Genomic DNA, 13,498 nt, shown 5'->3' on the forward strand with positions numbered 1-13,498 from the left:
TCACAAAGTGTAGTTCTGTCTTAGGAAAATGCATAATCATGTATAGCTTAAGTGACATGTATTACTAAATATTTTGTAGTAAAATTAATCTGATAAATTGATATCAAAATATACTTTCATGTATGCAAAAACATGAATAAATGTTAGCACAGCAAATCAGAAAAACTTGACTTAATTATCTGATCTGTAGTTCTTGTTCCTTGTCAGTCATAAATGAGTGAGAGTATCACGCTGGCCAGTCCTCAGTCACAGAGACTTTTTAGTCCTGTCATAAACAACAAATCAACTCTGGCTGGATTTACATAGCTGGGATAACCTTAATTAAGTTCAAAATGTGGCCAGGAGTAGTAGATAGGTTAAGAAGGAGAACATTAAAATTCTATTGAAATTGGGGAATCTCTTTCAAGTTATTGACCAAAGGGGTAATGTGCTTGGAGCTATTCATAATGTTTTAAGCTCAGGATATCTCCAACCTGATGTATACTTTCTCAATCTCCCCATCATGTTCTTACTCCCTTCCTTACCTCACTTGGATCTATGACCATTCTTTTTGAAGTACTCTTTCCTGGTCCTCTCTAATCAGTCACTTTCTCACCTATTTCTAACCTGGATCTTACCAACATTGCACTTTTGTTGCCCCTGTTCCTCAACTGCCAAGCCTTCTTGGAAAAAACTGACTTTCCTACCTCAATGGCATCATTTTAAAACTAAACTTTCTAACCACAATTATATAATCCTTTTACCCATCCTTAGTTAGCTTCTTTTCCCAGCTCATCCAGATGCCATTCCAACCTTTTTCACTGTCTTCAACCCTCTGATTTAACCACAGGCTCCTTCAATACAGTTTTTCCAACTTCTTTCCAAATTTATTTAATCTATTAGTAAGCAGAGCCAAACATACCTCTAATCCATCCTAGATTTTTTTTAATCATGACTTCCAATTCTTGGCTTTCAGACTCTCAGTTCCTTTACCAACAAAATACAAATATTATTTAGCTCATGGCATTATAATAAGGATTAAATGAAATAAGTATAAAGGGCAAGCATATTTCTTATTGTAGAATCTCTGACAGACTAAGCCCTTTCTATGTGCTAAGCATTGTTCTAACCTCTGGAGGAATCTCAGAGAACAAAGCTGACTCAGTCTCACCCCATATTGTGTTTATAATATAGCCAGAACTATAATCATTAAACATAATGCAGAAAGGATAAATAAGGAATACCACGGAAATTTTCAGAGAAACCGAACCTGGTTTAGAAGATCAGTGATGAATTTTCTAAGAATGTGATGTAGACTGAGACTCTTTGAAGAATTAGATAGAATTGAAAGGGAAGCAAAAGATTCTGGAGGGTATTTGACAGTAGAAAAGGTCAGGGAAGGACCCAGCCCTCCAGCAGATCACCAGCAAGTGTCAAGCACTGAAAGAAGTCGTGTATCCAAAACATACCAAGTGAGAATGTAATTCTATGTGGGAGTTTAGGGTTAGGGTGAACAAAGGCCCAACTCTGCGATAACTGATAAACCATGCTAAACATGTGGCACTTTGTCCCAAAGCAATAGGAATTACTGGATGATTTCAGCATGTTTTCAGCATTGACAGTACCAAATTTTAATTTTTAAAATATCCTTACTAAATCCTAGTTCTCTAACCCAGCTTTCTTTTAAAACAGATACATTTGTCTCTCATATTTATGAATATGCCTTTGTTGGCTGTAAATGATAGATTTTTAAATAAATACTTAAACAAAATTAATGCATGAGTCAATGAAATTCAACCATCTTAGTGTAGGCTACTGTGGCAAAGTACTATAGACTGGGTGACTTGAAAACCACACAAATTTACTTTTCTCAGTCCTGGGGGCTGGAAGCCTGAGAGCAGAGTATTAATATGGTCGGGTCCTAGTGAGGACCTTCTACCAGGTTGCAGTGTCCCCACATTGTGGAAAGAGAGAGAACTAACAGTACAGCCTCTTCTTTCATAGACATTGATCCCATTAAGGAGGGCTCCACCCTCATGACCTAATTACCTTCCTAAATTTCCACCTCTAAATGCCATCGCATAGCAGATTAGATTTCAACACATGATTTTAAGGGGACACAAACATTTAGCATGTAATAATAATTAAAGTCCGGGTAACAGGATGAAAAGATATGCAGATTATTTTCATTTTTAAATTTAGCATAAATGCAGTAAGTAATTGGATACAGATGATTGGGTATTTACTATACACTGTGTTTCAATAAATTGTAAAATCAGCTTATAATTTCTTATACCTAATCAAAAGAATAAGTAATCATAATCTTCCCCCTTCAATAATTACTTTAAAGTTCTAAAATCCCTTTTTGTCACTAAACTTCCAACTAAGATCCTTAAATTTATGAAGAACACAGCCTCAGCTCAAATATAATTTGGAGAGACCATCCTCTACCATACTGCTTAAAAGAGCCACTCTCCATGTTGTCATCTACCTATAGATAATTCTTCATTGTAACCATCATTATTTCAAGTTATTTGTCTTGCTTAAACTATATTTATTATCTAGGCTGCACCATGGAAGTATGAACTTCATAAGATCAAAAACCTTATAATCTTTTTCATTGTAGTGTTACCAGCATTATGAATCAATGAAAATATTTGTTGAATAGATTAACTGATAAAACAGCATTCACAATTTAAAACCCTTCCTTTTATTTAATTCTCACAATATTCTGTACTATGGTGTTTTAATTTCCAATTTACTAATAAAGAAAGAAAACCAGATTTTTAAATATATATTTCTCTAATACTTTATTCATAAACAACCCAATCTAAATGAATATTTCATTAATCTAGTTCCTTTGTCTCCATGACATTAATGAATTTAATTTTAATTCAAATGAATTTGTGAGATTGACACTTATGATAGACAATAAATTTCAAAAATAGCAACTCTCTTTATAACACTTGTGAATATTTGAAGTATATAACTTGAAATTTTAAACAAGTCTACTGCTTCACTTGATGACAAGAACTCCTGTTTTCTCTTAATTCCTCTGAATTCTTCCTCATTAACATTGAAAAAACACATCAACAAATGCATTCATATATTCAAAATGGTCATTGGTACATTTGTTGACTAATATACATGCAGTTAATTTTTCACCCACAAAGAGAGTTCTTTCTATTTCAAAGGCACCATGCTGAGTTCTCCCCATGTGCAATCATAAAAACTGAAAGACAAATAAATCCCATTAAATAAATTCATATGAATGTTCTATGCTTCTGCCTTCTTTTTGAAACCTGAAAGTCATCCACTTTATACTCTGTAAAATGATGTACTCCTTCCTTTTCTGAAAAATGAAAATAGTAATGCACAACAAATACATGCCATCCTTCTTTTCTCTAATCTCTGCTAAAACTTGTTTGCCAAATAAAAGTATCTATTTGGACTTCCCAAGAATTTAAATTTTTAGATCTGTAATTAATTTCGTAAGTTGTTTATCCAGAAAAACTTATGTTTTTGCTTCATGTCATGCAATGACTTTGGTAAGGAAGTAATAGTGATGCATGTTGCCAATAAGTACTAAATAACCACACCCCACTACATAGCCAACCTTTTAAAATAAGTATGTGTTGAAAAATGCTGTAATCACTTCTTGGAAATGTTTTCAGTCTAATCAATTCCCTGACATATAGTTTCATAAAGTTAAAATTTGTTACTGTTTTATCTAGATTGCAGGAAGGAAAGAAAGGCACACAACCATGTAATTTAGATTAATTCTGCATAGTAAAGTCAAGCAGTAGCAGTGTAGGATTGGCCTTCTTTCTCAACTGGAGCAGGATGCTACCAACATGAAAACTGTCACCGACTCAAACCCAAAGAGTTGACTGTTTGTTCCTGCAGAATGTAGTCATTTCACTGTTATTCAATTCTGTATTCTTAGCTGAGAATAACTGGGATTTTATAAAAGTTATATGCATTTGTCTTTTGACACTGTTATGGTTTGGGTATGAATTGTCCCCCAAAGACAAATGTGTTGATGACTTGGTCCCCCATGCAATAATATCCAGAAGTGGGGCTCTAACTTCATCAGTAGATTAATCCATTATTAATGGATTAATATTTTGAGTGGGCTATTAGGAGATTACAGAAACTACAGGAAGTGAGAATCTAATTGGAGAAAGTAGGTCACTGGATGTGTGCCCTGGAAGGGTATTTCTTATGCCCAACCTTTTTCCTCTCCCCTCTCTCTGCTTCTTGCCCGCCATGAGCTTCTGCTACAACCTTCCATCATAATGTTCCACCTAATCTCAGGCCCAAAACAATGGAGTTGGCCAGCCATGTTCTGAAACCTCTGAAACCATAAGCCAAAATAAATCTCTCCTTCTCTGAGTTGTTTTCCTCAGGTATTTGTCACAGCAACAAAAACTTAACACAGCCACTAATCCATATCTTAGCCACAATAATACAAATCTCAGAATATAGACATATGATTTGAATATGAATAAAATACTTTTGTACTGATAATATTAATGATAGGAACTAAAGTCAAATCTTCTCTTCTCCTTTTAGAAAACTTTTAGAAACTGGGGGCATAAAGTAGGATTTGAACAATCGTCATAATATGAAACCTGAGTTCCAAACAGTTGAACTAGAGCATGGTTAACTGACAGTAGTGATGTGAGCATTCATAAAAGCAGAGGTCAGTGTGGATGGCAAGGCACAGAGGAAGCAAGAAAGAGGAAAGGCTAGAGATTTGGGTGGAGGCCAGATCACTGGAGCTTTATTTGCCATAATAAAGGATGTATATTTTATTCCAAGTACAGAGGGAAGTCAATATAGTGTAAATACACAAAATAATAGTAGCTTAAAGCACAATACAGGTGTATTTCTTTTATATAAATAAAAGTCCATAGGTAAACAATTTGATTTCTGGCTTTGTTAAGTCTTGAGGGGCTCCAGATCCCTTCTGCTAACTAGTCAAGCATAGCAAAGGTATGGCTCTTATCCTTACGCACCAAGATCACTGCTAGAGTTTTAACCATCATAAGCATATGGTGTGTCCCAAGAAAAAGGAAGAAATACAGAAAATGGGAAAATGAAAGGGGTCATCTATCCTTTAAAAAAATTTTAGGAAACTTATTGAACACTTTTAAGTTCAAATCCTTTTGGCCAGAATTTCTACACATGAATCAACCAAAGTGCAATAAGCTCAGCTAAAAATGATCAGTTTTATACTAAAGAATGAAGAAGTATGGGAGTAAGCAACATGAGTAAGCAACTGTCCAGCATGAACAATGTCACAACAGGCTGGATTATATGACATGAATATCACCTCAAAATATCAGTGCCTTAAAACAAAGATTATTTTATTTCTTGTTCACATGACATGACCATCATTCAGTGACTGATAGATGAATGACTCTGGTGGAGAAGCCTCTGCCTCATGTGGTTCAGAGCAGTATGCCAGAAAAAAAAAGACCATGGTAGCATACACTGTGTAGCAATCAGCTTCTGTGCTGGCTCCAAATGACTCCTGCCTCATATAGTCACACACACATTTATACACACATATATACACACTGTAAGTTTGTGTGAACATCAGAATACAGCAGAAGCCATGGTATATTATTTCCCTGGTTTCTGCACACATACCCCCTCTCCACTACTGACTCAAGGAGAAGGCACCTATGCAGAAGTTCACATGGTGAGTAACTGAGTCCTCTTGTGAACGGTTTCCAGAAGCCAAAGGCTCCAGCCTCAGTGTGGAGGATCTTCAGACCTCAGATGACCATAGCACCAGTCTACAGTTTGACTGCAATGTTGTAAGAGACTCTGGGCCAGAATTACCAGCTAAAAAACACCCAAATTTAAGACAAATAAACTGAAACAACAACAACAACCAATCCTGTTGTTTCTGTGTTTTGTATAAATATCCCCTAAAGGTCCATGTGTTAAAAGCTCGGTCCCCAGCCCATGGTGTTACTGGGAGGATGTGAAACCTTTAAGAGGTGGGGCCTAGTGGGAGGCAGTTAGGTCACTGGGGGAGTGCCTTTGAAGGCGATATGAGGATACCAGTCCCTTCCTCTTTGCTTCCAGTGCTAAGTGGTGACCAGCTTTACTCTATAATGTACTCCCCGCCATAATAATGTTGCATTTCCACAGGGCCAAAAAACCACGGACTGAAACCATGAGCCAAAACAAACTTTCCTGGAGTTGGGAGGCCAAGGCTGTAGAATAGAGGAGGTCAAGTTCCTGGGTGCTCTGTGGTGTGAAATCAAGAAAGCCGACAGGCTGCTTCTCAGCAAGGTGAGTGAACAAACAAAGGGGCAGTGGCTTACTGGAAACTAAAACTGGACATTCAAAGCAGACTGGGGACACAGTAGGTTAGATATAATAAATAAAACACAGAAAAAACACCCAGTGGCATGACTACTGCCACAGCTGGGCCAGAAGCTTTAGCCAGAGCTGTCCCTCCATGAGCATAGTGGAAGGGTAAGGACACAAAAGTGCCCTGTCATCTTGGTTCAGGCTGTGCACCTATTAAGGTATAACTATCTGTTGTATAACTAGAGACAATTTCCTGCTGAGTCTTATGTCACTGGCTATTCAGGCAGCTTCCCTCTGATAAATTCTGCAATCCTGCGGCATTTGGTAGCCCGTAAGGGGAATCCCAGAAACTGTCCCTTGTTGTCCTGTGGTGCCTCCCCACAGAGTCAATGATTGGGGGCCTGGTGAATCTACCTTCCTTTTTTGAGGGCCAAAGCTGCTGATTTATTGACTCTGACTATGTGGAGCAAGCAACCAGATGTCCTTGCCTGAGACGCAAAGCGTTAGCAGGGCTAGATGCGCACCTTCCTGGGAGAGGTCCCCTCTAGACCACTTCAACCCCCTTGTTTGTGGTGAAGAGGAAGGGGAACAGCAGTGTCAGCAATTTAGGGCTAGTAGCGGTACTTCTAGAAGTTCTTTCTGGCCGGATTTTTAAGAGGTCCCACTGCACAGGACTTCTCTCTGGTATAATTTGCAGCTCTCTGGGCATGGGAAGACACCCTGCTGATTTAAGAGGGTAGCAGGTTCCCTGCTGGCTCTACAAGATGACTGTGGATGCCTGGTTCAGATTTCTTTCCACAATTTGGCTTTAAGGTATATGCACTGCTTTAGGAAACTTTTTGTTGTTGCTGCGCCTTAGGTTTTGTCTCTATGTCCAACTGTGTTTAAATAAGTGAGCTTGAGAGAATGTCTGCTCTGCCACACTCTCTGATGCCTCTCTCCCTTCCCATCCATCATTTGGGGTTGGGGTTAGGGAACTCTGTATTTGTTTTCTACTCTGGTACACTATCCTCAGTCTCTCCTGTTCTCAGACTACGTAACATCAAGTATTAGAGCGTTTATTCCACCACCCACCTCTCAATTCTGCTTTTTCTTCATTGCCTTATTTCTGTGATGTGAGAAAATCTGTACTGCTACCTAGTTCCCTTCTGCATCTTTCTCTGAATCCTAAAGACATTTTAATAGAGTGGGTTCAAGACAATGGAAGCTTGCTCAATGGAGCAGCCATAGAGATGGGTGTAAATTGCACTTAGGAGCTAAGAGCCATAACATTGGTATGTGAGGCTAAAGTCTGAATATCTGGGAGTTGAAAATTAGGAAATAAAGAGGACAGATGGAGTACAGAATACTTCATCAATAAGTTTACATATTTAGAAGAAGAAAAGAGCTTGCCCACATATAAGCAGCTGGGAACTCATAACTCCTGACAAGAAAAAAAAAACCAAATAGAACAAACTGAAATGGACAAGTATTCTTAGATCTACCACAGATTGAGGTCATAGGACAAAATGCTTCTCCCCCCAATTTTAAGACATATAAAAGATACCAAGAATCAGAGCTCACCAAATAGAAAATTAAGAGCAGAAATAGCCATAGGAACAAGTACAGGGATAAGAACACTTCAATTGCAATTGACAAATTGCTAGAGGCTCAACCTGGACCAATTTGAGAATTAAGAACTCTGGGGGTGACCAGGCCTTGGGAGGGAGGGCTCATACTTTCTTGAATTTTACTTCAGGAGTTCTACCAGTTCTCAAAGAGAAAAGAATTCTTTCCCAGCATGAGAAGAGGAAGTAAAACCATCTTGGAAGATGCCCACAGCATTGTATTTTTCATTAGAAGCCCTGCCCTTAAGGGAAACTCTTTAGGAGAGACTATCAAGCTGGGGTTTTATCAGAGCCTAACCAGTGAGAGAAGATACACAGACTCTAGCCCTCTCTAACCCTTCCTGTGTCATAAAAAGAAGGGGGAAAAGATGAGATGCACTTGGAACGTCATAGCCCAGGGGCCCAGGCTCACAAAAAGACAGAAACCAAATCCCAGGAACACAGAATATTTTCCCTCCCACCATGCCCCCACCACCTTATCAGCAAAGGTCACGTATAATAACAGGTCATTATAACTGAAAGAAACGCACCTCAGGTCTTATTAAAGAATTTTTTTACAGAAACTCAAAGACAATAGGAGTATTGAAGCAGGGACATCTGAACAAATTTTAGCTTTTAACACATACAGCCATGGCAAACCATAAACATAGCCTAACTTCTAGGCAGATAAACACAAAACATTATAGGCCAATTTACCCTAACTCCTTATACCCAATACACCATGCCCAGTTTTCACAAAAAATTGCAAGACATAATAAAAGGGAAAAAAAAACCCACAGTTCGGAGAGACAGAGCAAGAATCAGACCTACAATCAGCTATTGCCAAGATATAGGAATTATCAAGCCAAAAATTTAAAACAACTGTGATAAATAAGAATATGGTTCTAATGGGGGGAAAAGCAACAACAGATGGATAATGTAAGCAGAGAGGTGGAACCTCTGATAATCCAAGGAATTCCAAGAAAAGTCAAGAGGTTATTTAGAAATAAAAAAAAAAACAGCATAGCACAAATAAAGAATGACTGTAAGAGACTGCAATAAATTGGACATGGCTAGGGAAAGGATCAGTGCATTCAAAGAAATGTTAATAGCAATGTCTAAGACTTAAAAGTCAGAAGAAAAAGAAATTTAAAAAGAGGAAGTGAAAATCCAAGAACTGTGAAATAATTCTAGATGGCAATGGCATAGCATATATGTAATGGGAATACCAAGAGAAAAAGGAGGAGGGAAAATGTTTAAAATAATGACAGCTGAGAATTAATGACCAACACTAAACCTCAGATCGGGAAACTCAGAAAACACCAACCAGGATAAATACCAAAGAATTTATATCTTGTATATAGTATTTAAGCTGCAGAACATCAGACAAGTAGAAAAGATCTTGAAAGAAATCAGAGGGGAAAAACACTTGACCTATATAGAAATGACTGTAGGTATTATGCCCGACATCATGCAAGCTAAAAGAGATCAGAATGAAATATTAAACATGGAGAAAAATACCCACAATGAATCTCTGCCTACAGAAATTATCCTTTAAAAGTGAGAGACCTATGACTCAATATCAAAAAAATAAAAATCAACAAAGAGCTTGACCATACATTTTCACACACACACAAAAAACCATACAAATGGCCAATGGAAATAAGAAAATGTGCCCAATGTCACTAATCACCAGAGAACTGCTAATCAATTTTACACTAGGATATCATTTCACATCTGGAAGGAAGTCTTTCTATAAAATAATAGGGCACTATTAGCCAGGATGTGGAGAACTGAGAATGCTTGTACATTTTTGATAGAAATATAAAATAATGCCACCACTATGGAAAATACTATGGGGATTTCTCCACAAATTTTTTTTTGAAATAGAATGGCAAAATGATCAACAATCCTACTTCTCGTCCTTACCCAAAAGATTTGAAATCAGGATCTAGAAGAGCTATTTGCACACGCATGTCTATGGCAGCATTATTCACAAGCTACAACGTGGAGGCAGCCTGAATGTCCATCTACAGATGAACAGATAAGGGAAATGTGGCATATACACAATGAAATTCAACCTTAAAAAGGGTGAAAAAATTCAACATGTGCATCCTCATCAATGTGCTTCCAGACATTAGGCCAAGTGAAACAGGACAGCAGAAGGGACAAATACTTCAGGATTCCACTTTTCAAGAGGTATCTGAAGCAATCAAGCATACAGAAACAGAAAGCAGAATGGTGGTTGCCAGGGTCTGGGGGTGGAGGGAATTGGGGAAATGTTCAAAGAATACAAAATTCCAGTTATACAGGAAAAATAAATTTAAGAGATCTAGAGTACAACATGGTAGAAGCAAAAATAACCAAAATGGGGCACAGACCTCAAAGGATCAGCAAGCTTTCTTTATGAAGCGGTGGAATGACAGAGAGAAAATGACAATTATTAACAAAATGGGTCTGATTTTTAGAGGGTTTAAGTGAGATTGGATCAGAGGAGAACATTTAGTGTGACTTAATCGTTAGAGACTTGATTATAGCAGAAGATGATGGTTGGGCTGTCAGGAAAAGAGTTGTAGATGGGGAAGAGCCCCTTGTTTTTCTTCTCTCCCAGGGACCCCCTGTCCTCCTTTCTCCCTGGGGTTGTTGGTCCCCTTTTCCCCTGAGGGTTGTTGTTTTCCTTACCCTTCACATGTTCACCACAGTTAATAGCAGCATACTAGGTACTTGAAAATTGTTAGAAGAGTAGATTTTAGGCCTTCTTACTGAGACAGGGCAAAGGACAGGTAGCTTATTATCAAAGAAAAGGAAATAAGTTGCCAACAGCTAACCTCTGGATAGCTCTTCCCTGCTCAACAGGTTGTTAACACATCTGGCACAAGCAATTACCCACTGGGGCTACACTTTTCCTGCCTTTTGGTCACACAGGAAGGAAGGAAAGGGTGGGGTCTATAAAAAGACAAGATATCCCATTCTCAGGAGCACACCAGCTCTGGGGCTTGGCTTCTCTCTGGAGAAGTCTGTCTCTCTGTTCTATCTTTTAAATAAAAATTGTTTTCTGTGCTTGCCTCAGCATTGCACAGGTGTCTAATCTTCAATACCAGGGTAAGGAGGATTCGATCCTGATAGCTACAACGATTATCACTACCACAAAAATATAAGTATGTGAGGGAGGTAATACCTATGCTAATTTACTTGATTTAGCCATTTCAAGATGTAGACATATTTCAAAACATCATACTGCACATCATGCATAGTTTTTAATTGCCAAATAAATTAAATTTAAAAAATTTCAATATTGTAGCAGAAATATTTTGTAATAAAGGAAAATAGCAGAATCTATTATTAACATAGATTCAAAAAGCCTCAACAAAATATTAGTAAATAGAATCCCACACTATATAAAAAGAATTACGCATTTCAACCAAGTAGGTTTTATTCCAAGTATGCAAGGCTGGTTCAACATTTAAAAAGCTATTAATGTCATTTATCACATCCACAAGTTAAAGGAAAGCAATCAATGATTTTTATCCATTATGAAAAAAGAATTTGAAAAAATTAAATCCCAGTTCATGGGGGGAACAACTCTCAGTGGACTAGAAAATCGCTCAATGGATGCAGAACATGAACCAAACCAAACAAAACAAAAAACTTACAACTAAAATTATATTTAATAGTGAGAAATTATATGCTTCCTGTTATCCTCATCATCCTGTTGAATTATTTCTAGATTAAATATGATACCTAACTTGATGTGTATGCTACATAAATACTTGTCATACTGTGTTGTTTAGGGAAGAGTGCCAAGTACAAAACGTGTACTTGTTCAGTATAAATTTTCAGTATACTATTTCAAATATTTTCTATCAGTAACTGGTTGAATCCACAGATACATAAGTCATGGATAAAGAAGACCTGGTGTCTGTGAACCTTAAAGGAAAAACTAAAAGAAGGAAAGATATCACTAAAATGCATGTAAGAAGGACAAAAGAAACAGAATAGAATTTGATGACAAGGAGTTTTGGGTTTTGGAGGGGAGCACTTCAAGAATGCTTATGACTTACAATAAAGAAAGTGGAAATTTCAGATATTTAAACCGAAGAAGACAGAAATGATAATCTATAAAACAACACCCCTAGAGCAAGCAGGGGATAAGATCCAAAACAGAGGTATGGGGAGGCACCATTCTGGCCAAAGTAAATGTTAGTCAATTACTGACAAATAGACAGTGGAGAGTGACCAACGGGGTCAGTGGCTCTCTAGGACTCTGGAGTCTCCTATCTCTTTAAATATTATTCATGCAAATCCACCTAGTTCCATTTTCTACTACCTGTATTTTTTCCATTACCCATAAAATGATTGCCATGTATCAACCCCATTCATGACTTTGAAACATTTTTCTATCCAATTACTAATCGTGCTAGACTTTACCACAGAAACTTTTTCATTTACCCAAAGTCCACCAGTGGATAATACCATTAAAGAAAATAAGGAATGATAATTAATAATGTAATGATAGATTGCTCAAAACAATTACAAAGCTTGCTTTGAATCTATTCTTATTCTAACTAATCTATAACATGAGGTCAATTTACTAGGTCTGGAAAGCCCTAAGCCACTTAGTGAGACCCTATCTCAAAATAAAAAATAAAAAGAACTGGGAATGTGGCTCAGTGGTTAAGTGCCCCTAGGTTAAATTCCCAGTACCAAAAAAAAAAAATGTTACGGATCAAATGTTACCCAGACAAAAGAAAAATTGGCTCACTAGTCATAGTAACTCATTAAAAGTTGGACAATGGAATCATTTTCCTGGCAAATGTTTCTCCTCCTGAAAACTGGAAGGAACCATTTTAATCAAAGCCAAGATAAAAAATAACTTCAGCATGCTCTATTTGAGAATGTCAAGTAAGCAAAACATTTACTGGACTAAACTTGTCTTCATTAGTATAAATATGTGCCAGGCTAGTTAACAGTCATCTGTGTCAACATTGCCATCACCAAAATTAAATTCTTCTTTGATTTGATAGAGTTTGGAGATAAATTCTTTCACACACAATTATGTGTGATTTTAGTATTTTTCTAATGATGGTCATTTTCTTTGATAATCCTTATTTAATAGCTAAAATTTTATCTATAATCTTTCAATATTTAACCATTCAAAACTCAAAGTATGATTCATTATATAAAACTACTTTTAAATACAGAGTGTTTACTGTTTAGATTTTAAGAACTGACTTTTGGAGAAATGGAGAGAAAGCAGATCAGAGGAATCCACAAGACCTCAGCAGCTCACCAAGAGTGAACTCCAACAGCTTCTCCGCCATGGCAAACTGAGAGGTAGGAAGATTGTGGGAAAACTCAGGGAGGTCACTCAGTGAGCTAGCAACCTGGTGAAAACCAAAAATCTCACTTCCTAGAATAGAAAGAGAATCAATACAAGCAGTAGAAGGCAAGTATGTTGTGGAAACTCCTCTCCAAGGAGCCAAAGGAAATTCTCCCACCCAGTTTAAGAAAAAACAGACAGCTGCTATCCAACAAGTTCTCAATCCCAGCAGAAAATTCGCTCAGAAACAGTGAACAGAGCCTGCACAAGAGAAAGCCCT

The 13,498-nt window shown here is 37.3% G+C and overlaps 1 long non-coding RNA gene across 1 annotated transcript in view; it reads right to left on the reverse strand.

Moving 5' to 3' along the window:
* LOC120888475 (uncharacterized) overlaps positions 1–13,280 on the reverse strand; it is a 90,736-nt gene extending 77,456 nt beyond the window's left edge. The window contains exon 1 of the long non-coding RNA XR_013440076.1: positions 13,189–13,280. This is a non-coding gene — a long non-coding RNA (uncharacterized LOC120888475). The remainder of the gene's footprint in view (positions 1–13,188) is intronic.
* Positions 13,281–13,498: the final 218 nt, after the last annotated feature.

The sequence above is a fragment of the Ictidomys tridecemlineatus genome, chromosome 6 (assembly GCF_052094955.1).
Source record: "Ictidomys tridecemlineatus isolate mIctTri1 chromosome 6, mIctTri1.hap1, whole genome shotgun sequence".
Lineage (NCBI taxonomy): Eukaryota > Metazoa > Chordata > Mammalia > Rodentia > Sciuridae > Ictidomys > Ictidomys tridecemlineatus.